Source organism: Phacochoerus africanus, chromosome 11 (assembly GCF_016906955.1).
Source record: "Phacochoerus africanus isolate WHEZ1 chromosome 11, ROS_Pafr_v1, whole genome shotgun sequence".
Classification (NCBI taxonomy): domain Eukaryota; kingdom Metazoa; phylum Chordata; class Mammalia; order Artiodactyla; family Suidae; genus Phacochoerus; species Phacochoerus africanus.
The window spans coordinates 130,120,099-130,147,543 of NC_062554.1; the positions used below are offsets into that span (position 1 = coordinate 130,120,099).

The 27,445-nt window shown below is 47.1% G+C and overlaps 1 long non-coding RNA gene across 2 annotated transcripts in view; it reads left to right on the forward strand.

The window, feature by feature from the left end:
* Positions 1-27,445, forward strand: part of LOC125111304 (uncharacterized) — a 92,970-nt gene that overhangs the window by 34,046 nt on the left and 31,479 nt on the right. For both annotated transcript variants that reach the window (XR_007130853.1, XR_007130854.1), the window contains exon 3: positions 24,011-24,094. This is a non-coding gene — a long non-coding RNA (uncharacterized LOC125111304). The remainder of the gene's footprint in view (positions 1-24,010; positions 24,095-27,445) is intronic.

Here is a 27,445-nt window from a genome sequence, read left to right on the forward strand (position 1 = left end):
TCAGTATTACTTGTATAGGACAAAATGAAAGGAAGGAATGGAAGGGGAGCCAAAAGTGTAGGTTCAACAAATTGTGGCATACCGATATAATGGAATCTTATGCAGCCACAGAAAATGACATATTTATAAAACACGTGGTGGTCATTTTACCACTCCATGGCATCTGCCTAGGACTCTCTCTCCCCCAGGGGAGAGGGTGATTACTGGAAGCTCCTCCCCCACAAAATATATTCCCCTTTAATCTCCATTTCCACCATATCGTTTTTCAAGAATCAGGTGGATCTAGGGCAGTTTCACGTCTTTCCCATCCTCTGATGGCCTTACTTTGATGACAGCAGTGACTAGCTGAGTTGGCATACCTGGAACAGGCTCAGATATGACCATGCCAGGCCCAGACTGCAAACAGATCTCGCAGAAAAGGAAAAGAAGCAAGACCAGAGTGGGACATTAATGCACAGGGGAAATAGAAGAGGGTCCAGCTGTGCCCCTGGGCCAGTCTGAGCTGGCCACAGGCAGCTCTGCATGGTGCCCTGAGGACAGAGTAAATTCTGGCAGTCAGTGATCCTTGGAGCCAGCAGGCCCAGCTACGGGCAGATTCAGGCAACCAGAAAACAACACAACAGCCCAGCACAGTGCCTGACGTACAAGGGATACTCAGTAAGTCTGTGTCGAGTGGAGGAGTAAATGAAACTTCATCACAGTCTCTGGTGATCAAGACCTTCCATCAGAGCATGTCCTCGGGGCCAGGGCTCTGGGCACAGACAGGTTTTCAGGAAAGGAGCCTGGGGAGAGAGCTTGGCTGTGTGTAGAGAAATGGTGCCGGTGGGGAAAGCAGGAGCCTTGGAATCCAACCCAGGTTTGAAACTTCTACCACTGAGCAGCTGCGTGATCCCGGGCAGTTTACCTGCCCTCTCTGGCCTCACCCCTTCCCTGGCTACCTGGGGCTAACTCTTTCCCCACCTTGCAGGGCTGTTTTCCCGTGTTGCTGTGACATAATGGAAAGTACGTGAAGGACAGTTACGGCTCCCCTCCCACAGCTCAGTGGCAGCGTGAGAGCAGATTAAGGCAGGACTGTACTGTGACCCAGGTCGGCACCAGCAGGCGAGGTGGGACATGCTGCCACTCGCCCAGGAACCTGGGCAGGTCGCTGGCATCAGGCACCAGCTCTAGTTGGCAGTGGAGGCTGCTCCCTCAGCACTGCCTGGCTCAGAGGCTGGCCGGGTCCAGGCCTGGAGATGGATCCAGCAATGACCCAGGGAAGCAGAGGAGCTGGGAAGGAAGAAGGGGTGGCTTCAGAGACCAAAAGGGTAGGAAACAAGAGTAAGATGTGGGCGTGGGCACCCAGCAGGATCCTCAGACAGAAGATATAAATTTGGTTTCCTCTTTCGCAAGGGCAGGTTTGGAATCTCATGTACTTGAGGTGACTTGCCTCCATGAGCGTTCGTACCCTCTTTGCTGGGTGTACTCCAAGGCCACTCAGGTTCCTCCTAGGCACACGCTGTTTCAGAACAGCTTCCTACTGCTGTGGCAATGACCTGAGGCACATTCCTTCTTCTCACACCCACTGGCTCTTCCTCCCGGAGCTTTCTTGTGGCCAAACCCCACCCTCACACCCCTGGGTTTATCCTTACTTGGAAAGCACCTCATATTCGTTGTTACCTGGCTGATCCACCAGCCCTGTCATTCCCATATGCATCCTGGGCAAGATTTGCCAGCACAGCCCTTCCCGCTCTCTCGTGGCTCTCTTCTGACTAGTCCCCTCTGTCTTAAGTCAGCCTGTGCCAGACTGTGTCTCCTTACTGGGTGTGGGGTTTGTGTCTCATTCGTCTTTTGGCCTTTTGCAGACCCTAGCACAATGCCTGTCTCACAGCCTGGTCTTGACATTGGCTGGGGAAAATAAAGAGGGAGGGGAGGGAGGGAGGCAAACACTGGGGATCGGCCACCCAAAAGCCTTTCATGACCTTCTCCCCTCGTTTTCTTCTACTGAAGGCTTGGAAACAAAATGCATATTCATTTTTCCCAGCTATTCTTACAGCTGCGGGTGGTGTGTAAAACAGTTCTGGCCAATAAGATATGTCTTTAAGGAAAGTTTTCTTTCTGGAAGAAGAAGCACACTTCTCTAAGATCCTTCTTTGATCCTTTTGCCCTTTGCACACTTCTTTGATCCTTTTGCCCTTCCCTTTTCTTCTTACCTGGAATGCAGACATGATTTCTGGAGGTACAAGAGCCATTTTGTAACCGCGAGGCAACATGCAGCAGTCAGAATGGCCACTGAAAAAGAATAAAATACTGTGGTTCTTTTTTTTTTTTTTGTCTTTTTGCCATTTCTTGGGCCACTCCCACGGCATGTGGAGGTTCCCAGGCTAGGGGTCTAATCGGAGCTGTAGCCACCGGCCTACACCAGAGCCACAGCAACGCGGGATCCGAGCCGCGTCTGCAAGCTACACCACAGCTCACGGCAACACCGATCGTTAACCCACTAAGCAAGGGCAGGGATCGAACCCGCAACCTCATGGTTCCTAGTCGGATTCGTTAACCACTGCGCCATGACGGGAACTCCACAAATACTGTGGTTCTTGATGGCATCTCTGATGACTGTTATTGCTAACCTGACCAAGTGCCTGACTTGTTTGGGACTCAGGGGTATCTAGAGATGCAGGACTTTTGATGCTAAAACAGCAATGTTCCTAGACAAACATGGTCTTTGGTCACCTATCCTGTCCTAGCCCTGACTGCTTATTTCCAGAGACTTCTTGTTATATAGTGAGGAAAAAAAAGCCCTCATTTATCTCAGGCATTATAGTCAAGTTTTTCTGTTATTTGTAGTCAAAAGCAGTTCTGTGGATACATGTGAAAGTTGGTATTTCTAAGATTCAACAAACAGACATGTACAGAGTTGCAGGTCATTGAGTGTGAGCTGCCTTCATGAAGGTTATCTCAATGGAGTTTTGTAATGATCCTTCATGGTACAGATGAAAAAACTGAGGCACCAAGAAGTTTAGCCCAACTGGAATCCAAGTCCTATACATTGATGCCAGGCCCCTTCCCCCATAGCTACTCTGGCTCATTTTCTTTTACCTCAATATGTGATCATGTACTGTCACTCTAGGCATAGACATCTTTTTTTTTTTTTTTTGAATGAAGTCACTGCGAGATGCAGTATTGCCTTCTCTTTATGATTTCTTTCTGGACAACTCAAAAAATCCTGGCACCTGACTTGTTTCTCACTACTGTTAGTGAATAAGAGAGAATTGATTTGTATACATTTAAAGAATTTTTAGGAGTTCCCTTCGTGGCGCAGTGGTTAACAAATCTGACTAGGAACCATGAGGTTGTGGGTTTGATCCCTGGCCTTGCTCAGTGGGTTAAGGATCTGGCATCGCTGTGAGCTGTGGTGTAGGTTGCAGACTCAGCTCGGATCCCTCGTTGCTGTGGCTCTGGCGTAGGCTGGTGGCTACAGCTCCGATTAGATCCCTAACCTGGGAACCTCCATATGCCACGGGAAGTGGCCCTAGAAAAGACCAAAAAAAAAAAAAGAAGAATTTTTAAAAATTATTATTCAAAAAGTACAAAGGGGAGTGTAGTAAAAAGTCTCCTTTCCACCCCTGTGGCTTTATAGGTGAGGAAAACTTCCATCGGTTTTAAATTGATGGTTTTGAATGTGGATCATAATAGTCCCTTAAGTTTGCATTCAGCTTTTGAGATGACAAAATACTTTCAAAGGCACAGGCGCATTTTCTCTTCCCAGCTGGCTGGGGAAGTTTTCTTTTGATGCCCTTCAGAGTCACAGCTCTTGGCAGATCTTCCCCTGATCCTTCCCCATTCCAAGAGGCCGACTTCCCTCTGGGTCCCTTGCCCCTTTTTAGGTTATCTGCCTGTGACCAAGGCCACACCCTGGCCAGTGCTGGGACTCCTGAGTCTCCTGGGTACAACCATAGGCTCTTCATGTGTTCTCTGTATCACTCATGGCACCAAGAACAGGCCCCTCCCAGGAGATGCTCTGAAGATGCTGTTGATGGGCCCACTGGCCACCTGACTTGCTCTTGTACGTGTGTAGTGTATGAAATACCCTCTTCAATGATCACATCTGATTCATTTTCTCTGACAGTTTGCATATTTATTTACGGTTTTCCCCTTATTAAAAATAATGCTTATGAAGAGTCTGTAATAACATGGGCAGATATTGTCACATTAATGGAAAAAAAATGTGTCTGTATCTATGTATACCTACAGCTACACGTATATTAAGATTCTCAGAACAAAGCCTATGTGTAGAACAATTTCTGGAAATAACTCAGTATTTCCTTTCTCTCAGCTGAACTCCTCACCAAGATTTCTACATCTTGGTTGGGATTCGCCCAGGTTTCCAAGCCAGGTTCCTTAGCATTCTTATCTTGACTCCTTTTTCCCCACTCCCATCCCAGCACAACTGTGGCCACTGATCCTGCCCTTCTCCTCCTAAGCTCTCAGATCTCTCTGCTGTTCTCCATTCCCACAGCCGCCTCCTTGGTTCAGCCCCACCACCTCATACCAAGTTTCAGCTACATCCTTACATCCAGGCTCCTGCCTTCTATTGTTTTTACATTGATTTTATTGAAGTATAGTTGATTTACAGTGTTAGTTTCTGCTGACCACAACATGATTCAGCTATACGTATTCTTATACATATATGCTTTTCATTTTCTTTTCCATTAGGGTTTATCACAGGAGAGTGAATATAGCTCCCTGTGCTCTACAGTCGGATCTTATTGTTTATCCATGCTAATATAATAGTTTGCATCTGCTAATCCCAAACTCCAAGTCCATCCCACTCCTTCCCCACTCCTCCGTGGCAATCACAGGTCTCTTTCCTATGTCTGTGAGCCTGTTTCTATTTGGTATTGAAGTTCATTTGTGTCATATTTTAGATTCTATGCATAAGTGATATCATATGGTATTTTTTAGGTTTTTATTTTTTCTATTACAGTTGATTTATTTGTTCTGTCAATTTCTGCTGTACAGCAATGTGACCCAGTTATACATACACATACATTCTTTATCTCATATTATCCTCCATCATGTTCCATCACAAGTGACTAGATATAGTTCCTGTGCTATACAGCAGGATCTCACTGCTTATCCACTCCAAATGCAATAGTTTGCACCTACTAACTCCAAACTTCCAGTCTATCCCACTCCCTCCTGCTCCCTCTTGGCAACCACAAGTCTGTTCTCCAGATCCATGAGTTTGTTTCTCTTCTCCATGTGCATGAGAAAGGTTCATTTATGCTGTATGTTAGATTCAAGATACTTGAAATCATATGGTATTTGTCTTTCTCTTTCTGACTTACTTCACTTAGTATGAGAGTTTCTAATTCCATCCATATTGCTGCAAATGGCATTGTTTTGTTCTTTGTTACAGCTGCGTAGTATTTCATTGTGTTAATGTGCCAGATCTTAATCCATTCCTCCATCGATGGACATTTAAGTTGTTTCCATGTCTTGGCTATTGTGAATAGTGCTGCAGTGAACAATAGGGGTGCATGTATCTTTTTGAATGAAAGTTTTGTCCAGATATATGCCCAGGAGTGGGATTGCCTGATCATATGGTAGTTCTATATTTAGTTTTCTGAGTTACCTCAATACCATTTTCCGTAGTGGTTATATCAATTTACATTCCCAGCAACAGTGTAAAAGGGTTCCCTTTTCTCCACACCCTCTCCGGCATTTGTTATTTGTTGATTTGTTTTTTGTTTGTTTGTTTTGTCTTTTTTTTTTTTTTGCCTTTTCTAGGGCCGCTCCCGCGGCATATGGAGGTTCCCAAGCTGGGGGTCTAATCGGAGCAGTAGCCACCGGCCTACGCCAGAGCCACAGCAATGCGGGATCCGAGCTGAGTCTGCAACCTACACCACAGCTCACGGCAACGCCGGATCCTTAACCCACTGAGCAAGGCCAGGGATTGAACCCTCAACCTCATGGTTCCTAGTTGGATTCATTAACCACTGAGCCATGACAGGAACTCCATGTTGACTTGTTAATGATGGCCATTCTGACTGGTGTGAGGTGGCATTTCTCTAATAATTAGTGATGTTGAGCATTTTTTCATCTGTGCCTGTTGGCCATCTGTACATCTTCTTTGGAGAAATGTCTGTTTAGGTCTTCTGCCCATTTTTAATTGGGTTGTTGGTTTTTTTGCTGTCGAGTAGTATAAGTTGTATGTATATTTTAGAGATTAAGCCCTTGTCAGTTGCATCATTTGAAACTATTCTCTCCCATTCCATGGGTTGTCTTTTTGTTTTTATTTTTTATGGTTTCCTTTGCTGTGCAAAAGGTTTTAAGTTTGATTAGTCACATTTTAGATTCTACACGTAAGTGATATCATATGATTTTTTTAGATTTTTATTTTTTCTATTATAGTTGATTTATTTGTTCTGTCAATTTCTGCTGTACAGGAAAGTGATCCAGTTTTATATATATATATATGTATACACACACACACACACACACACACACACACATTCTTTTCTCACATTATCCTCCATCATAGTTTATTTTTGTTTTTGTTTCTGTTGCCTTGGGAGACTGACCTAAGAAAACATTTGTGCAGTTGATGTCAGAATGTTTTGCCTGTGTTCTCTTCTAGGAATTTGATGGTGTCTTGTCTTATGTTTAAGTCTTTAAGCCATTTTGAATTAATTTTTGTGCACGGTGTGAGGGAGTGTTCTAGCTTCATTGATTTACATGCACCTGTCCAGTTTTCCCAGCATCACTTGCTGAAAAGACTGTCTTGTTCCCATTTTTATATTCGTCTGTCCTTTGTCGAAGATTAATTGACCATAGGTGTCTGGGTTTATTTCTGGGTTCTCTCATATGGTATTTGTCTTTCTCTTTCTGACTTACTTCACTTAATACGATAATCTCTAGGTCCATCCACGTGGCTGCAAATCTGCCTTCTAAGTCTTGCTCTACCTTGATCCATTTGCCACATTTCAAAAGTCAGGGTCCTTTTTCTTTAAAAAAAAGAAAAAAAAGAAAGGGTGGGAGTTGCCCTTGTGGCTCAGTGGTAACGAACCCTACTAGAATCCATGAGGACGTGGGTTTGATCCCTGGCTCTCCTTAGTGGATTAAGGATCCAGTGTTGCCATCAACTGTGGTGTAGGTTACAGACTGGGTCAGATCCCACATTTCTGTGACTGTGGCATAGGCTGATAGCTGCAGCTTGAATTCTACCCCTAGACTGGGAACTTTCATATGCCTCAGGTGCAGCCTTAAACCTCCCCCCAAAAAAGGGAGTTCCCTGGTGTTCTAGTGGTTAGGACTTGGCAGTTTCACTGCTGTGGCCCAGGTTCATTCCCTGGTCTGGGAACTGAGATCCCACATCAAGCCACTGCCAGCTGTGGCAAGAAAGAAATGTTCGTTGAAGCAACCCTCCAGACCTGGAAAGGCAATGCCCATGCACCTAACCTTGAGCAATCACCAGTGAGTCTCTTAATACATACCTTCTGTCTTCATATATCATTTGCTATGATATTGGATTATATTCTGATGAGGGCTGACTAGACACCATTAGCCTGATTTTATGATTTGCAGAGAAAAGTAGTGATGCTACCAGGAATTTAAGGGGATTCCCTTTACAAGTCCTTTAATCAACCTTTGAATTTACTGTTCATTAACTTCTCACCTGTGGAAAGTAAAAAAAAAAAAAAAAGAAGAAAAGAAAAAAAGTTGTCATTTGTGAAGCCCTGAACTTTTAGATCGAAGAACCAGGTCTCTGTTCCTTCTCTTCCATGTATCAGACTTATGACCTTGGACAAGTCACCTGGGCACTTTTAAACCTCAGTTTCCCCCAGTTTTAGGATGGGAATAATAATACCTCACAGGTTATAGCTACTCTCATAGGGCTGTTATAAAAGTTAAATTGCTAATGGATGCAGACTTGATTGGTAATATATGAAGTGTCATTTAAAAATATGAGAGCACTTTCATCTTTTTTTTGTTTGTTTGTTTTTTGTTTTTTGCTTTTTAGGGCTGCACCTGCAGCATAGAGGTTCCAAGGCCAGGGGTGGAGCCAGAGCTGCAGCCGCTGGCCTACACCACAGCCACAGCAACACGGGATCCGAGCTGCATCTGTGACCTACACCACCGCTCACAGCAATGCTGGGTCCTTAACCCACTGAGTGAGGCCAGGGATCGAACCCACATCCTCACGGATACTAGCCAGGCTCATTACCACTGAGCCACAATGGGAACCTCCCACTTTCACCTTTATTATAAATGAAAGTTTTCTTGCCTCTGCTTTACTCTCAGCATTCCAACCCAAACACAAGCTCTCCACAGGGAGGTAAGTGAACTGCACCGATTTTAAGGAGAGAGGATGTCCTTCGTCTCATATCAAGGAGATCTACTGAAACCCCCTTCTCAGGCCACTCCGGAGTCTGGGATAGTCGTGTCCACCTTGCCGGGGATGGCAGGGCCTCAGGGCAGGTGTGCTGCACACCTTGTGAGCTGCTCTACCATGCTCAGGCCCCAGTGGGGTGGCACCTGCTGGGGAAGCGGCCCGTGCTCAGCTCTGGGAACATTAGCTCCTCCCACGGGGAGCTCTCTCCTCCAGACTGCCCTCTTCGAAAGGACAGTTCTGCTTAGGTTTGTCAGGGCTCTTCCACGGCTGCCTTTTAGTCTCCCAATAAACCGGTTAAGCAGTGTAAACAGCCAAAGTGGGCCCCAAACCAAAGACTCCAATAGAGAAGGGGAGGAGGGGACTCTGGAAGGAGAGTCACATCTATACAGTTGACACGAATCTAACCTCTAATCAGAGGCCTGGACCCAAAGCCTTTCTCTGATACAAACCGGCCGTGTGACTCATCCAAGCTCTCTGAGCCTCTTAGTATTATGTCCTATCAAATGAGCATGGTAATACCTAAGTTTTGGTGTTATTTAAGGATTCCATTTGTATGAGTTTTAACAAATGGAGAATTGCCACGGGACTGTGAGCTGAATATAAATGTATCTGCCTAAAGGAATTATTCAGAATAACCCAAATGAATTGTGCATCTCTGGGCTTCCATGAGGTTGTCCATTAATGGGCTTTAAATGTGATTCTAAAAAATCACAGCTTCTGGAGATGAGAGACATGCCATGAAAGCCAGTTGGTTTCAGATAACCGAAGGCCACCCCCAACTGCCTTTGTTCCCTATTGCACAGCCCGCTCCCTGAAAGGGCACACTGGTAACCCCTTCGTGCCTACCTCTACTCCGTGCTTTGTGGTTGCCAGGGCCCTTCCTCGGCCGACTTTTATACTCCCAGTAAACTGTTAGGTTAGCAGAGCAGACAAACCCTCCCTTCACCCCAATGCACTTTTTATGAAGGACTTGTTTGAGGCCACAAAGCTCAAAAGGACAGTTCTTCTGCAGCCTGGAACCCCCAGTGTGGAGGGTCAGCTGGGATTCGAACCCAGGTTTCTAACAGTCTTGCTGCCCAGAGCCCAGGCCACGAGCCGACGGTTAAGAAAAATCCCATGGGCCGCAGCCTTGGGGGTTAACAGGTCCCCACCCCCATGAACATAGATTCCCTGGCAACCCCGGCTAGACCCGGGCACCTGCTTCTACCCTCGGATTTTTATTTTCTTGCCTTTGGACCAGGAGGCACTTGCTCTCCCTGCTTTGGGCCTCGCTCCCTGTATGTAATTGGGAGCACCCTGTTGGCCTCACGTGGTGACAAATGGGCTTCCTCCAGCAAGCAGGCAGTGACGGAAGCCCTGCCAGCATGTGGGCCCTCCCCTGCAGCACCGCACTCAGATGCGATTAGCCCTGAGTGTCACAATGCTTGGCAGTGGTTCCAGGAGGCAGTGAGGCCTTTGTCCGTGCCGCTGTCCTGTCACCTGGCTACGGTTTCATTTGGCTGCCAGCCCGCCTGGCCTTTTGCGTCATCCTAGCTGCTCCCTCCCCCTCAGCTAGCAGCTTAGTCCATCAGGGAGGATCCGGGGTGTGCAGGTGATGTTCCCACGTCTTCCCCAAAGCGGCTTTGGAATCATCTGGACAATGAGCAGATGCTGCCTGGTTTAGGTGGGAGGCTCCCTGAGACGTCCCCTGTTTGCCAGTGCAGAAGAGGGAAGGAGCATGTCTGGTAGAACTTGGCCCCGGCTCCCAGGCACTCAGGTCTGTACATTCAGCATTTGCTGCTTTAGCACATTTTAAGGGAGCCCATGCTATGTGCCTGGCACTATTCTAGACCCTGGGAATAAAGCAGTGAGCAATACAGATGAAAAGTCCCGCCTTGTGAGGCTGACCTTCTGCAGTGGAAAGCGGAATGAGGAGAGGAGACAGGCAAATAAACTTAAAAATAGCTGTGTTGGCGGAGTTCCCGTCATGGCTCAGTTAATCTGACTAGGAACTATGAGATTGCGGGTTCAATCCCTGGCCTTGCTTATCGGGTTAAGGATCCGGCATTGCCGTGAGCTGCGGTGTATGTCACAGATGTGGCTCGGATCCCATGTTGCTGTGGCTCTGGCACAGGCTGGTGGCTACAGCTCTGATTAGACCCCTAGCCTGGGAACCCCCAGGGGGCAGCCCTAGAAAAGATTAAAAAAAAAAAAAAAAAAAAAGCTATGTTTGGGTTCCAGCAGTAGCAAATCTGACTGGTATCCATGAGGATATGGGTTCAATTCCCTGGCCCGCTCAGAGGGTTAAGGATCTGGCGTTGCCCTGAGCTGCGCGTCACAGACACGACTTGGATCTAGCGTCGCTGTGATCTGTGTGATGTAGGCTGGCAGCTGCCGCTCTGATTGGACTCCTAGCCTCGGAGCTTCTGTATGCCGCGGGTGTGGCCCTAAAAAGGCAAAGGTATGTCTATCTACATATAGCGACATTAGAGGATACTATGGGGACAATTAAAACAGGTGAGAGGAAGCTGCCCAGGGGTTGCTCTTTCCAGGGCCCACACAGTGCACAGCGGAGCAGGTCCCTGACTCTGGTCTGGCCAGCTCCTCAGGGCTGAGTCTGATTCCCACACCCCCCAGCTATAGCCAGTGAGGGCTGCTAGGATAGAAAGACCCCCTGGAATCACCTGCGACCCCCAGAGCCAGATTCTCTGCAGCTCAACCCCCTCAACCCAGCCCTGCCAGGACGTTCTCTTCTCCTGTATTCCTTCCCCCTCCCTCCCCCAAAACTGACACCTGAACCCAGCCGCTGAGACCTGCACTGTCCCGAGAGGGGACTTGGGGGGGAAGCAACCAGCAAACAGACCATGACAGTACTGAGAGGTCTGGCGGGGCCTGTGCAGGGGCTGTGAGAGCCCCGGGGTGGGGCCAGGTGGGGGCTGAGTTTTCTGTCTGGCTGTCTTGTGCATTGGAGTGTGGCTAGCAGATGCCAGCGGCACCCCGCCTCAAGTCAGGACAACAAAAACATCACCAGACATGGCCAAATAGTCCCTTTTGCAAATCACCCTTCCCTTGAGAACCCCTAGTTTAACGCAATGTCACTCAACTTATTTGACCAAGAAGCACCTTTTATTTGGGGGTGGGGGGACATCTCTTAATACTGCATGTAACTGTTATTCTGAACACTTCAGGAAGTGCTGCATCCAGATAAAGCCCAGTTCCCTACCACAGGGTCAGGGCTTTAGGATCTGGGTCCTGTGTGTCCCCGTGGCCATACCCCTCACCGCACCAGTCTCTGCTCTTTACTTCGGTAAAGCCCAGCAGTTTGCAGCTGCCTGTATTCCCTCGGCATTTGATGCCCTGGGCCTTTGCTCCGGCTGCGACCCGCCCCCTGGAATGCCCTCCCAGCTGTCCTTGCCGGCTCACCTGGTCATTCTTCAGGATTGCACTTGGGTGTCACTTCCTGCAGGAAGCCCCCGGATGCCCAGATGGGGCCGAGGGCCCACTTTGTTCATGAACTCCTGTCCCCCCAACTCTCGTCCTTCTCTCTGAGACCTGAGACAAGACCTGTAGTCCTCTAGTCCTCCAGGCCATAGTGTTAGTAGTTGGGGGTCATGGACCCACTTCTCCCGATTGACCTTCCAGGCAGAGGCTCGGTGTTTTCATCTCCAGACTCTGGCAACGTGTCTAGCACAAAGGAGATGCTCCCTAAATGTCAAAACTAGTTGACAACTAAATAGAGCGCAGAGATGGATGAGATGCGGGGACTGAGGACCAGACTACACAGGCTTAGAGGAGGGAACAGACCAAGGGGGAATCTCCTTTTATGCAGAAGAGGAGGTGGTTAAATTGCCTGCCCTGGTCCTCTTTCCTTGAGGGTAGCGCTTCTGTTGCCTTAACCTTTCATCCCGCATGCACCTCGTTTTGAAGCCCTCTAATCGGCTTTGCCGTTCACCTCCCTCCGTGCCTTCTCCACATTTTCCAGAGGTTGCATCTGTTCAGTGGGATGTGTTCAGAGCAGCAGGGATGTGAGCCTGTTCCCCCAGAGCGAAGCTTCCACTTAATTAGCTCGGGATTCTGCAGTTCCCCAATCCTCATCGCCCTGGGCCTGGAGGCTGTGGGAGCAGCCCTACCTCTGGGCGCCAGCAAGTTGTTTCCACAGAGAAGTGAGTGGAGAGAATTGAACTGGTGGTTGTGCTAATGAGTTCCTTTTCTGTGTCAGGACTGCTCCACAGGGAGGCTGGGCTTCTGGGGCTGGAAGGACCGGGGTGTGGAGGGCGGAGGTGGGGGTATGGAGTGCGGAGGTGGGGGACTGGGCCTGGAGAGGTGCCGTGCTCTGAGCTGGAAGGTCCCCACTCGAGGAGCTCTGAGGGATGTGGCGGGGTTGGTGCCTTCGGCTGTGATGGGGGCAGGCTGGGGGCCCAGGGCCCTCATAAGTTCTAGGCTCTGGAATCCACAGCAGTCCTGTGAGGGAGATGCCATCTCTGGTCACAGACAGCAAAGCTCTGATGGACAGATGGAGGGACAGTCTCAGGGGCACCAGTTAGGAGGGAAGACACTGCCAACAGAGAGGGGGTCATTGCAGCCCAGATCTCGACCTCCCAGCCCGGTGATTTCCATCACCCACAGCTCCTTCTTGGGCTGGACTCTCCACGTCAGAGGCAGCTCTGTGGCCTCGACATTACATGACACAGGCTCCGCACTAGGCTGGGCAGCCTTGAACTCCCAGACTGTGACACCCTGGCCAGCCTGCCGGCCTCTCTCGTTGGCAATGGCCCTCAACCAGTTTGAACCTGTGCCTTCTAGAGTTCTCCTCGTGTTCCTTCTGTCTAGCCTGCCGGTGCCACCCACCTCAGCTCCTTACACAGCAGCTGCTTGGGGTCCCTGTGGGCCCCTCACCCTTCAGTGGCCCAGCAAATCCCTGCCACGCTGGCTTCTGTGTACCCCTGGGCCTGACTGGGTTTTGTCAGTCAGACCATCATCGGTCAGTCTGTCCGTCAGTCAACAAGTGTCTGTTAAGGGCCAGGCGTTGTTCTAGGTGATGGAGATGCCGAGGAGAATGAGGCAAAACTCCCTGGGAGCTTGTGCCCATCCTCATAGGGTGGGGTGGGGACAGTTTAATGCAGGGAGAGATGCAGGACCTGTGGGCTGCAGGACCGCCTTCCCCTTTAATGCAGTCCAGCTCCACGGCAGACACACAGGGGTAGCTCTGCGGTGGACAACCCCGCCTGGGCTTGTGCCACTCTACCCCCTGCCCCCCCAGGATGCACGGAAGCTGCGGGAGATGCCACACACACACACACACACACACACACACACACACACACACTGCGTGCGCTTAGGGAGAGGCCTGGAGGCTCCTAAAGGAACGCAGGGTCCGCCAGTTCTGCCCCTGGTGGTGGGTTGAGGTCATCTCACCTGGATGTGGTTTCCAATCAGACTGCTCTGGCCAAACTTCATGCCACACTGATGGGAGGCACTGGGCCCTTGACCTGAGCCCCGGTGCTTCATTTTCCTCTGGGAAGTGGCACTGCACTAGGCCTGGCTCACAGGCATGTGTGTGCATGAACAATGCACAGTGTTGGCATGGGGGGCACGCAGCAGGGACTCGGTGAATGACAGCTCGGTGGCCTCCCTGCACCCTCTGAGGAAGTCCTCTCTGCCTTCTCGGTCACACCTCCTTGGCAGCTGTCCAGCATCCTAAGAGTGAGCCACCTGGGAAGAATGCAGTGACAAATACTCAGCCACATCCGGAACCTCCCTGCTGGCAGCTGGTCCTTGATCCTGGGCTTCCCCTGGAAGCGGCTGTGTTTGGCTCTGTCATGCCCCTGGGGGTGGCCTCAGGGAAGTCACCCAAACTGGCCCAGCCTCAGTTTCCACCCCTGCCAGCCACAGATAAGAGTACCTCCTTGGAGTGCTGGTTGAGTGTGTCGGGTAACACAGTGCAGGAGTGGCCACCTTTCTTTCTTCTAAAGAAAGCATGAGAAGGTGGAGTGGACGGCAAAGGACAGAACGGCAGGAGGCCGAGTGGCGGTGGTCATGAGCCAAAGAGACACGTGGCCCTTGACTGGAGTCGGCACAGAAGCTATCAGCTGCAAGCATGGGGCCTCGCTGCCTGCTGGCGTTTTGCTCAAAGCTCTTTACCCAGTGTGCCTCACGGAAGCCTTACAGAAGCCTCATGAGTTAATCCCATTTCACAGATGAGGAAAGGAGAGGCTAGAGAGGAAGCTGCTTAAGGTTGCCCAGCTTGGAATTGGCAGAGCCAGGATTCAAACCCCCATCTACCACCACAGCCCCTCCACAGGGCTGCCACCTGGGGTGAGGGGCAGGGTCTATCCCAGCTGGGCCCGAGGGGCTAAGTCCCTATATCCCTCATCTGAGGGGCGGGGGCGTAGACCTTCCAGCTCTACATGGAATGTGTGACATTGACTTGGGGGTCCTCGCCCCTCTCCAGCCCTGACAGGGAAATGCCTTATAAACAGAGGATTAACTATTGGCTCTGCTGCCTTGAGTCACATCTCCTGTCCTGCCAAATTGTTGGAATGGTTCAGTGACAAGTGTGTTCTTAGGAAGAAATTTATGAGGTCTTATTCAGAGTGAGTCACCACATCACTGTGGTGAGAGGCACAGGGGAACAGCCTGCTGTAGAAACAGGCTAACTTGCTCTGCTCCCAGCTGCCCTGGGCCTGGCTGCCTCCCCAGGCTCCCACGAGCGTCAGTGCTGCCCAGTGAGGGTGAGGGCAGTGGGGAAGGGAGATGGCCTCCAGCTGGGGGAAGTTGGTGCCTTGGGGTGGATTTGCATAGACCTCACACTGGGTGTGATGAACTCCAGAAGTCTTTTTTTGCCTGTCACACAATTTCTTAGGGTGCTTTTGAATCAGGCTCCAGGTCACCCTCTAATGACTTTCCAAGGGTTTTTTTTTTAGTTCTGGAATTTTCCATTTGATTTTGTTTAATTAGTCAGTGAATTTATTACATTTATAGTTGTACAATGATCATCACAACGCAATTTTATAGAATTTCTGTCCCACACCAGAGCATCCCCCCACCCCCAAAACTGTCTCCTTTGGAAACCATAAGTTTTTCAAAGTCTGTGAGTCAGTATCTGTTCTGCAAAGAAATTCGGTCTGTCCTTTTTTCAGATTCCACATGTCAGTGAAAGCATTTGATGTTGGTGTCTCATTGTATGGCTGACTTCACTTAGCATGATAGTTTCTAGGTCCATCCATGTTGCTAAAAATGCCGGTATTTTGTTCCTTTTAAGGGCTGAGCAATATTCCATTGTGTATATGTACCACGTCTTCTTGACCCACTGCTCTGTTGATGGACATTTATGTTGTTTCCATGTCTCGGCTATTGCAAATAGTGCTGCCACGAACATCAGAGTACGTGTGTCTTTGCGAGTCATGGTTTTCTCTGGATAGATGCCCAGGAGTGGGATTGCTGGATCAAATGGTAGTTCTCTTTTGAGTTTTCTGAAGAATCTCCATGCTGTTTTCCACAGTGGTTGCACCAATTTACAATCCCACTAACAGTGTATGAGGGTTCCTTTTTCTCCACACCCTCTCCAGCACTTATTGTGTGTAGACTTTTGGATGATGGCCATTCTGGCTGGTGTAAGGTGGTACCTCAGAGTGGTTTTGATTTGCATTTCTCTAATCAAGAGTGATGTTGAACATCTTTTCATGTGTTTTTTGGCCATCTGTATGTCTTCTTTGGAGAACTGTCTGTTTAGATCTTCTGCCCATTTTTGGATGGGGTTGTTTGTTTTTTTTGGTATGGAGCTGCAGAAGGTGTTTATAAATTTTGGAGATTAATCCCTTGTCAGTGGATTCACTTGCAAAGATTTTCTCCCATTCTGTGGGTTGTCTTTTTGTGTTGTTTAGGGTTTCCTTTGCTGTGCAGAAACTTTGAAGTTTGATTAGGTCCCATGTGTTTATTTTTGTTTTTGTTGTCAATACTCTAAGAGGTGGATCTGAGAAGATGCTGCTGTCGTTTATGTCAGAGAGTGTTTGGCCTATGTTTTCCTCTAAGAGTTTTATAGTGTCTGGTCTTATATCTAGGTCTTTAATCCATTTGGAGTTTATTTTTGTGTATGGTGTTAGGGAGTTTTCTAATTTCATTCTTTTCCTTGTGGCTGTCCAGTTTTACCAGTACCACTTATTGAACAGGCTGTTTTTTCTCCATTGTATATTCTTGTCTCCTTTATCATAGATTAGTTGGCTGTAGGTGCATGGGTTTAATTCTGGGCTTTCTATCCTGTTTCACTGATCTATATGTCTGTCTTTGAGCCAGTACCATGCAATTTTGATGACTGTAGCTTTGTAGTATAGTCTGAAGTCAGGGAGCCTGATTCTTCCAGCTCCATTTTTCTTTTTCAGGATATCTTTGGCTATTCTGGGTCTTTTGTGCTTCCAAACAAACTTTAAAATATTTTGTTTGAGTTCTGTGAAAAATGTCCTTGGTAATTTGATAGGGATTGCATTGAATCTGTAGATTGCCTTAGATAGTATAGTCATTTTGATAATATCGACTCTCCCAATCCAAGAGCATGGTTTGTCTTTCCATCTATTTGTATCATCTTTGATTTCTTTCATCAGCGTCTTAGAATTATGAGAGTACAGGTCTTTTGTCTCTTTAGGTAGGTTTACTCCTACGTATTTTGTTCTTTTGGATGTGATGCTAAACGGGATTGCTTTCCTGATTTCTCTTTCTGATCTTTCATTGTTAGTGTATAGAAATGCCATTGATTTCTGTGTATTAATTTTGTATCCTGCAACTTTGCCAAATTTATGGATGAGCGCTAACAGTTTTCCGGTAGAGTCTTTAGGATTCTCTAGGTGTAGTATCAGGTCATCTGCAAATAGTGATAATTTTACTTCTTCCTTTCCCTTTTGGATTCCCTTTATCTCTTTTATTTCTCTGATTGCTGTGGCTAGGACTTTCAAAACTATGTTGGATAGTAGTGGGGAGAGCAGACATCCTTGTCTTGTTCCTGATCTCAGCAGGAATTCTTTCAGCTTTTCACCATTGAGAATGATGTTCTCTGTGGATTTGTCATATATGGCCTTTATTTTGTTGAGGTAGGTTCCCACTACGCCCACTTTCTGAAGGGTTTTTATCAGAAATGGGTGTTGAGGGAGTTCCCGTCGTGGCGCAGTGGTTAACGAATCCGACTAGGAACCATGAGGTTGCGGGTTCGGTCCCTGCCCTTGCTCAGTGGGTTAACGATCCGCCGTTGCCGTGAGCTGTGGTGTAGGTTGCAGACGTGGCTCGGATCCCGCGTTGCTGTGGCTCTGGCGTAGGCCGGTGGCTACAGCTCTGATTCAACCCCTAGCCTGGGAACCTCCATATGCCGCGGGAGCAGCCCAAGAAATAGAAACAACAACAACAACAACAACAACAAAAAGACAAAAAAAAAAAAAGAAATGGGTGTTGAAATTTGTCAAAGGCTTTTTCTGCATCTATTGAGAGGATCATATAGTTATTATTCTTCAGTTTGTTAATGTGGTGTATCACACTGATGGATTTGTGGATATCGAAGAACCCTTGCATCCCTGGGATAAATCCCACTTGATCATGATGTTCAATCCTTTTAATGTATTGTTGGATGCAGTTTGCTAGTATTTTGTTGAGGATTTTTGCATCGATGTTCACCAGTGAAATTGGCCTGTAGTTTTCTTTTTTTGTGGTATCTTTGTCTGGTTTTGGTATCAGGGTGATGGTGGCCTCATAGAATGAGTTTGGGATTATCCCTCCCTCTGCAATTTTTTGAAATAGTTTCAGAAGGATAGGTGTTAGCTCTTCTCTGAATGTTTGATAGAATTCTCCTGTGAAGCCGTCTGGTCCTGGACTTTTGTTTGTTGGAACTTTTTTAATCCCAGTTTCAATTTCAGTTCAGTGATTGGTCCATTCATCTTTTCTATTTCATCTTGGTTGAGTCTTGGAAGATTGTACTTTTCTAAGAATTTGTCCATTTCTTCTAGGTTTTCCGTTTTATTGGCATATAGTTACATATAGTAGTCTCTTATGATCCTTTGTATTTCTGTGATGTCTGTTGTTACTTCTCCTTTTCCATTTCTAATTTTTGATTTGAGTTTTCTCTCTTTTTTGCTTGATAAGTCTGGCTAAGGGTTTATCAATTTTGTTGATCTTTTCAAAGAACCAGCTTTTCATTTCATTGATCTTTTCTATGGCTTTCTTCGTTTCTATTTCATTGATTTCTGCTCTGATCTTTATGATTTCTTTCCTTCTACTAACTTTAGGTCCTGTCTGTTCTTCTCTCTCGAGCTGCTTTAGATGTAAAGTTAGCTTGTTTATTTGAGCTTTTTCTTGTTTCCTGAGGTGGGCTTGTATTGCTATAAACTTTCCTCTTAGAACGGCTTTTGCTGCATCCCATAGGTTTTGGAGTGTCGTATCTTCGTTGTCATTTGCTTCTAGGTATTTTTTAATTTCCTCTTTGATTTCTTCAGTGATCCATTGGTTGTTTAGTAGCATGTTGTTGAGTCTCCACGTGTTTGTGTTTTTTGCAATTTTTTTCTTGTTGTTGATTTTCAGTCATATAGCATTGCAGTCAGAAAAGATGCTTGATATGATTTCAATTTTCTTAAAGTTACTGAGGCTTGATTTGTAGCCCAGGATGTGATCAATCTTAGAGAATGTTCCATGTGCACTTGAGAAGAATGTGTATTCTGTTGATTTTAGATGGAATGTCCTATAAATATCTATTCAGTCCATCTGGTCTAATGCTTCATTCAGGGCCTGTGTTTCCTTATTGATTTTCTGTCTTGATGCTCTGTCCATTGCTGTAAGTGGGGTGTTAAAGTCCCTCACTATGATTGCGTTATTGTTGATTTGTCCTTTTAAGGTTGTTAGCAGTTGCCTTATATATTGTGGTGAACCTATGTTGGGTGTGTAGATATTTAAAATTGTTATATCTTATTCTTGGATTGATCCTTTGATCATTATGTAGTGACCTTCCTTGTCCCTTAAAATATTCTTCATTTTAAAGTCTATTTTGTCTGATATGAGTATTGCTACTCCAGCTTTCTTTTGATTCCCGTTTGCATGAAATATTTTCTTCCATCCTCTCACTTTCAATTTGTATGTGTCCCTAGAAATGAAGTGGGTCTCTTGAAGGCAGCATATATATGGATCTTGTTTTTGTATCCATTCAGCCAGTCTATGTCTTTTGGTTAAATGTCCATTAACATTTAAGGTAATTATTGATGTGTGTGTTCTTATTTCCATTTTGTTAATTGCTTTGGATTTGTTTTTGTTTCTCTTTTTTCTTCCCTTCTTCTCTTGTTCTCTCCTCTTCTAGTTTTATGACTACCTTTAGTGTTGTATTTGAGTGGATTTTCTTGTTTGTGTATCAGTTGTAGATTTTTGGTTGGTGGTTACTCTGAAGTTTTGATATAAGAGTCTATATGTGTATGAGATTGTTTTAAGTTGTAGGTCTCTTAATTGCAAGTGTGTCTCCAGTGTCCTGCATTTGTACCCGCCTCTTCTCATAATTTCTGATTTTGGTGGCATAATTGTGCATGGATGATTTCATACCTTTACTGTATATATACCTTAACTGGTGAACCTTGTCATTTCTGGTATTTTTGTTCCTGTTATGGCCTTTTCTTTTCTGCCTAGAGAAGTTCTTTTAGTATTTGTTGTAAAGCTGGTTTAGTGTTTCTGAATTCTCTCAACTTTTGCTTATCTGTGAAGGTTTTGATTTCTCCTTCAAATCTGAATGAGAGCCTTGCTGGGTAGAGTAATCTTGGTTGGAGGTTTTTTCTTTTATCACGTTAAGTATATCATGCCACTCCCTTCTGACCTGCAGAGCTTCTGCTGAAAAATCTGCCTATAACCTTATTGGGGTTCCCTTGTATGTTATTTGTTTCTTTTCCCTAGCTGCTCTCAGTGTTTTCTCTTTGTCTTTAATTTTGGTCAGTTTGATTAATATGTGTCTCGGGGTGTTCCTCCTTGGGTTTATTTTATATGGTACTCGTTGCATTTCCTGGATTTGAGTGAGTGGTTCCTTTCCCGTTTTAGGGAAGTTTTCAGCTATTATCTCTTGGAATATTTTTTCTGTCCCCTTCTCTCTCTCTTCTCCTTCTGGCACCCCTATAATACGGATGTTGGAGCATTTAACATTGTCCCAGAGTTCTCTGAGACTCTCTTCATTTGTTTTCTCTTTTCTGTTCTGCATCAGTGATTTCCATGAATCTGTCCTCCACCTCACTTATTTGTTCTTCTGCCTCCTATATTCTGCTGTTAGCTGCCTCTAGTGAATTTTTAATTTCAGTTATTGTATTTTGCATCTCTTCTTGTTTAAGTTTTATGTCTTGTATCTCTTTGCTCAGTGTTTCCTGTAAACTGTCCATCTTTGCCTCCAGTTTATTTCCAATGTCTTGCATCATCTTCAGCATCAACAGTCTAAAGTCTTTCCCTGGAGGCTGAGAATCTCCTCATCACTTAGCTGATTTTCTGGGGTTTTTCCTTTCTCCCTCATCTGAGTTATGGTTCTCTGTCTTTTCATTTTTATAGGTTTTTGGTGTGGCGACCTTTTTACAGATAATAGAGTTATAGTCTCTGTTACTTCTGGTGTCTGCCCCCCTTGTGGCTAAAGTTGGTACAGGGGCTTGCTGTAGGCTTCCTGATGGGAGGGACTGATTCCTGCCCACTGGTAGGTGGAGCTGATGCCTCCCTCTGGTGGTGGGGCTTTGTCTCTGGGTGAGATTAGAGGCAGGGCTGTGTGCCTGGGGGCTCTTTAGGCAGCCTGTTTACTGATGGGTGGGGCTGTGATCCCACCTGGATTGATGTTTGCCCTGGGGCTTCTCAGTGTTGATGGGTACAGCCAGATTTTCCCAAAATGGCCACCTCCAGAGAAAGGCGTGCTGCTGAATATTCCTGAGAGCTTTGCTTTCAATGTCCTTCCCTCACAAGTCACATTCACCCCTGTTTTCCCAGGAGGTCCTCCAAGAACTGCAGTCAGGTTTGACCCAGATTCCTATGGAGACTTAGCTTTGCCCTGGGACCCAGTGCATGTGAAGTTTGTGTGTGCCTTTTAAGAATGGGGTCTCCGTTTCCCCCAGTCCCATGGAGCTCCTGCTCACAAGCCCCACTGGCCTTCAATGCCAGATGCTCCAGGGACTCTTTCTCCCCATGCCAGATCCCCACATGAGAGAGTTTGATGTGGAGCTCAGAACTCTCCTGTAGGTGAGTCTCTGTGAACCAGTTACTTTCCAGTCTGTGGGGCTTGCAGCCGTGTAATCACACCTCCTACCTCTTGATGTGGCCTCCTCTTTGTCTTCTGGAGTAGGATATCTTTTTGAAGATTTCTGGTCCATTTGGTTGAAGATTGCTCAGCATTTAACTGTAAATTTTGTTGTTTTTAGGAGAGAAGTTGAGCTCCAGTCCTTCTATTCCACCATCTTAATTCCATCCCTCCAAGGGTTTTTATAACTTTCCCAGAATTGGGAGAGCCAAGAATATTTCACAGTTTGGGTGAATCCTTTTCTCTCTGCCTTTGAAACACAAAAGAGGAAGGTGATAAAGAATTGAACTTCAGAGGGAGGAAGATTTAGCTTAGGTGTTACAGTTCTGCTGGGGTTGTTTTTTTTCCCTTGTTCAGGAGGGAAGCTTCAGCCTTAAAGATTGACTCTTTTGGTAATCAATGTGGCTATGTTAGAAAAACTAGTATAAGAAAACATCTGTCACGGACTAGCAGATGATCTCCTTAGACAGATGTCACTGAAAGTCACCAAACGAGGCTGACCCTCCCCTGTCTATTCCTGGGTACAGTGTGAAGATTTCTTTGATGTATCCAAATCCACAGGTTAGGATGGAGATCAGGAATTCCCATCATGGCTCAGTAGTTAACGAACCTGACTAGGGTCCATGAGGACACAGTTTCAATCCCTGGCCTCGCTCAGTGGGTTAAGAATCCAGCATTGCCATGAGCTGTGGTGTAGGTTACAGACATGGCTCAGATCCTGTGTTGCTATAGCTCTGGTGTAGGCTGACGCTTATAGCTCCAACTGGACCCCCAGCCTGGGAAGCTCCATATGCTGCAGGTGCAGCCCTAAAAAGACAAAAAAGACAAAAAAAAAAAAGATGGCGAACACACACAGGGCTCAGGATACACGGTCTGCCTGGCAGACATTGAAAGTGCCCATAGCATGGGCATGGTGAAAACCAGCTCACTTACTGGTGATTGCCCATCTAGTCATCCACATTTTGCAAACAGCTAAAGGCCAGGATGCAAAAGCAGATGGCTGGACAGCAAAAAATGGTGTCCACAGTGTCATTCATTGACTTTCACCCCCTCCCCAATAGGCGAGTCCATCTGGCCTCTTCAGTCCTGTGGACTCCTACGTTAATCATACTTCTAACAGGGTAAACAAATTTCTCAACCCAAACCACATTAGGAGGATATATGCTGGAAGGATGGGAAAAACTTCTAAAGCTGAAATGTTCAATATTTTGAGAGTTGGTGACCTCCCTGAGAAGCTAATGATAACTGTGAAGTCTGGCCCCAGAAAGAGGCATTCATACCTGATATGCAGTATCAGGTAGTTCTTAGTCCCCCAAGGCTCACCCATCAAACCCAGATTAAGAACCATTTGTTGGAGTTCTCATTGTGGCTCAGTGGAAATGAGTCTGACTAATATCCATGAGGACACAGGTTCAGTCCTGGCCTCGCTCAGTGGATTAATGATTTGGCATTGCTGTCAGCTGTGGTGTAGGTTGCAGAATTGCTCAGATCTGGTGTTGCCATGACTGCGGTATAAGCTGGCAGCTACAGCTCCGATTTGACCCCCAGCCTGGGAACCTCCATATGCCACAGGTGTGGCCCTAAAAAGACAAAAAAAAAAAAGAAAAAAGAAAAAAAGCACCACTTGTTGAGCATATGTGATGTGTCAGGCACTCTTCTAGGTGCTTTATTTATTTTAATTCGTTGAATTCTTGCAATAGCCCCAAAGCATGTTTCTGTAAAGAGCCCGGACCTAAATTCTTTTGGGACTTCCCTTGTGGCTCAGTGGGTTAGGGATCCAGTGTTGTCACTGCTGTGGCTCAGGTCGCTGCAATGGCACAGTTCCTTGATGCTGGAACTTCTGCATACCGCAGGCAAGGCCAGTACTTCAATCAATCAGTCAATCAATTAAACTCTTTTTCTTAAACTCCATCTCCAGGGGCTAAATTATTAGAAATGTAATATTTTCCCAGAAAAGTCATTTGCTGGTACCATTGAACACTTGCTTTGTGTCAAACATTGTGCTGCATATGGGCTTTTCATGTGTTCATTCATTTATTATGCACAAAAACCACACATTACAAATAAGGAAACTGAGGCTCGGGGAGACCGAGTGACATGCATGAGGCAGTAGGGGTATAAGCAGTGGGACCAGGATTGGACCCAAGTTTCTCCATTTCTGAACCCTTCGATAGGCGTTGTTATGCTCCACTCCTCTCTCCAGTGTGGGCTTGTGGTCTCTACCCTCACAGCGACCCAGACCGATGGGGGTTGAGTTACCAACATCCTGGAAAGAGGCTGTATCGGTGTTCGGTGCGCAGCCCCTGATGGAGGGGGGTAATACAAAGAGCACAGAAGATTCCACGTCAACGGAGTGGCTTGATCCCCTGCGTTATTCTCTCTCACAGATTCTTTTGTACACATGGCGAGGGGGGTGAAGCCCGTCGGCCACGCAGCCAGGACGCCCGGGTTCAAATCTCCTGTGACTTGAGGTAAGTAAATTAAATTAATCTCTGTAAGCCTCACTTTCCACTTTTGTAAATGGGAGCAATAACATGGCCGTACCTGATGGGAACGTCATTAATCAGGATCCCAAGAATTCAACTGCGCAAAACTCGGAGTCTCATTATGGTGACAGTACAGGAAAGAGGAGGCGCTTGGAGCCAATTGTGCTATGTCTACTCAGTTACTATGAGGTGTTATAGTAGGATTCCTGTGGATTGTGTGTATATATCTACATAGAGTGTGTAGGTATACACACTCAAATATACACTCTGTATACATATATACACGTGTGTACAATATATTAAAATATTAATGTATGTAAAATGTTTATCACAGTAAATGTGCAAGGGAAGTGACTAATTAGTAGCAGTCAAACCAGCGCTCCCCAGCTGGGCTAAGCGTGGGCTCCCCGAGAGGGATTAGTGTGCCGGCTGGGAGCGACAGGTCCGACGCTGGCTGGGCTGCTGAGCCCACACTCCTCGAGGCCAGGAGTCCTGCAGGCCTGACACCCCAGTGGCTTCCAGGACTGGTTCTGCTCCTTCCAAAGGTAGAGTCTAGAGATCCTGGGAAAAAGCTCTGACTTGTCATGACCTCTGGGCAGGCGGCAAAGAGATTTCTTCAAGTTCCCGAGAGAGGAGAAGGAGGATAATGGTGTCAGTTAGAAGCCACTCTTCCCTTTTCTGTGAGAAATGCTCAGAATCCTGTGCGTGATGGTATCCCAAGCATTTACCCCCCTGGTGGCATCGATCACAAGAGAAAAGATTGGCTGCTTCTTGCCAACAGAGGAAAGCAGGATCAGAGCTGAGCCGGCTCCTACTTCTCCAGCCCTCCCCCGCTCCCCAAGAGGGGCCGGCAGAAGGCTTTCTGGGCCAGGGCTGCCAGCCTCCACTCCCTACCTGTCTCTGTGACCAGCTGCCTCAGGCCATCTGCAGCTGCTCCCACCCCAGGGGGCAGCTCAAATAGGAGCCTGGGGCCCACTTACAAGACAAGGACTGGGAAAGGATTTCCTGCTGCAGTCTGGGCACAGTTCCATTCAGCATCTTACAGGCGCAGATATCAGAGTGGGAGGGGGACCCTGAAAGCCTCCCCTTTACAGACGAAGCACTAAGGCCTGGAGAGGTGTCAGCCATGCCTCCCTGCGCACTGCCTCTCCTCCCGGGCACAGCCTCATTCCTGTCTTCAGGCAAATACCACCTTTTCAGTGAGGTCTTCCCCAACCTCCTTAGTTAAAATTGCACCCCCTCCAAGTCTGTCTCCTCTTTTTACTCTCTTCCTCTCCATGACACTACCACCATCAAACACATGACATTTTTGCTTCATAAGTGTTTGTTAAATGAATGAGTGAACAGTGACCAGTGATCCCTTTTTCTGGTTCCTTCTCACCTCCTGACCTCTGATTGTTGGTGTGCCCCAGAGCTCAGAGCTGGGACCCTCTCGCACCCTCTGGGGGACCTCACCCAGGCCTGCAGCTTTCTGTACCATATAAATGTACCTGCTGACAACTCTCAAATGTACACCTCCAGTTCAGACGGTCTCCTGACCTCCAGACTCATATCCAACTGCCCACTCAACTCCTCCGCTGGGATGTCTAATAGGCATCTCTCTCCTCATGGGTGTAAAACGGAGTTCCTGATTTTTCCTCCTCCCATTGTCTTCTCCAGTTGAGGTCATGGCAATTCCATCATTGCCCAAGACAAAAACCTTGGAGTCACTCTTGGCTTCCATTTCTCTCATGTCGTCCCCAGTCCATCAGCCTCCCCTTCCACATACATACAGATCCCGACCCCTCCTCCCTCTCTCCGCCCTCACGCTATTCCAAGCCACCGTCACCCTTGCCTGGTTTGCAGGTTTCCTTAATAGTGTCCCGGCCTCCACCTGTGCCCCGCAGTTTGTTAGGAACTGTCCCAGCAGCCAGGCTATCCTGTGAAGAAGGAGGTCAGCTGAGGTCTCCCCTCAGCTCAACGCCCACCCATGGCACCCCGTCCCAGCCGGAGCAGTGGCCCATCTTACCTTTCCATCTATTCGCCTGCACTCTCTACTCTCTCCACTCCAGACCCAGTGGCCTCAAAGCTGCCAGGTGTGCTCCCACCTTGAGGCCTTGGTATTTGCAGCCCATCTGTTGGGACAGCTCCCCGCAGGTTTCTGCCTGCGCACTGCCTCTCCTCCCGGGCACAGCCTCATTCCTGTCTTCAGGCAAATACCACCTTTTCAGTGAGGTCTTCCCCAACCTCCTTAGTTAAAACTGCACCCCCTCCAAGTCTGTCTCCCCTTTTTACTCTCTTCCTCTCCATGACACTACCACCATCAAACACATGACATTTTTGCTTCATAAGTGTTTGTTAAATGAATGAGTGAACAGTGATCAGTGGTTCTGGTGTATCTGTCAGCTTTCTCCGTGCGTACCGTTGCACTTAGCTGTGAATGAAGAGCAAGAAAACACCCTAGAGCATCAAGTTCAATTCTACCTTCAGGAGAAGGACACTGAGATGCAGCAGGGAGGAGGATATCCCAAAACATCATAGCACATTGACTTGAGAGCTGAGGTTGGGAATGGATCCCCCTGTCTCCCGAACAAAGCCTGTGTGTCCTCTGGTCCCCCTGCCACCCCCAGAAGTCACTCCATTCTGACAGCAATTTCCAGTCTCCTGAGCTGTAAAATTAGAACAAGGAACCTACAAAAAACAAAGAAGTGAAGTGGGGTAGGGGTATTTTTAGCCTCGTTGGTCTCTAAGTCCGTACATGTGGCTATAAATAAGTATTAAATCAGGAAGCAAGCTGAAAGGTGGTCAGCTTTTCTGGGGGTGGCTGAGTGAGGCTGTTGCAGCATGGACACTTTGGGGCCAGAGTGACCAATTCCAAGAAAACTGGCCCTGCTGAGTCATCTGGAAGTCACATACCTCATATTGGCTGTTCTGAGAGAGTCTGAGGAATTAGATCCTCCTTTTTCTTCTCCTCCGTCAGCCAGAAGTACCAGTGAAACTCTAAAGCCCACCCAGCATTTAATGGTCAAAATCTCCCCAGTGCTGGATGGCTATCTTTGGGGGCAGATGGGGATTTTGAGTAGTAACCTGGAGCCTCTGTGTCCCCTGTTGCCCAGAGACACCTCTTGGGCTCTGGTCCCTTTGTCCACTAGGAACTTTCTGAAACCTCAGGACCAGGCCTAAAAGATGAGACCTGGATTAGCATGAAGCACTTCCTCATGGTTAAACACTGTTCATCACATGGGATCTCATTTTATACAGTGACTTCCTAGGGACATACTTTTATAGTTGTCTCCATTTCGTAGTTGGAAAAGCTGATGCAAAGGGTGGGTAAGTGATGTACCCAGGTCTTGCTTA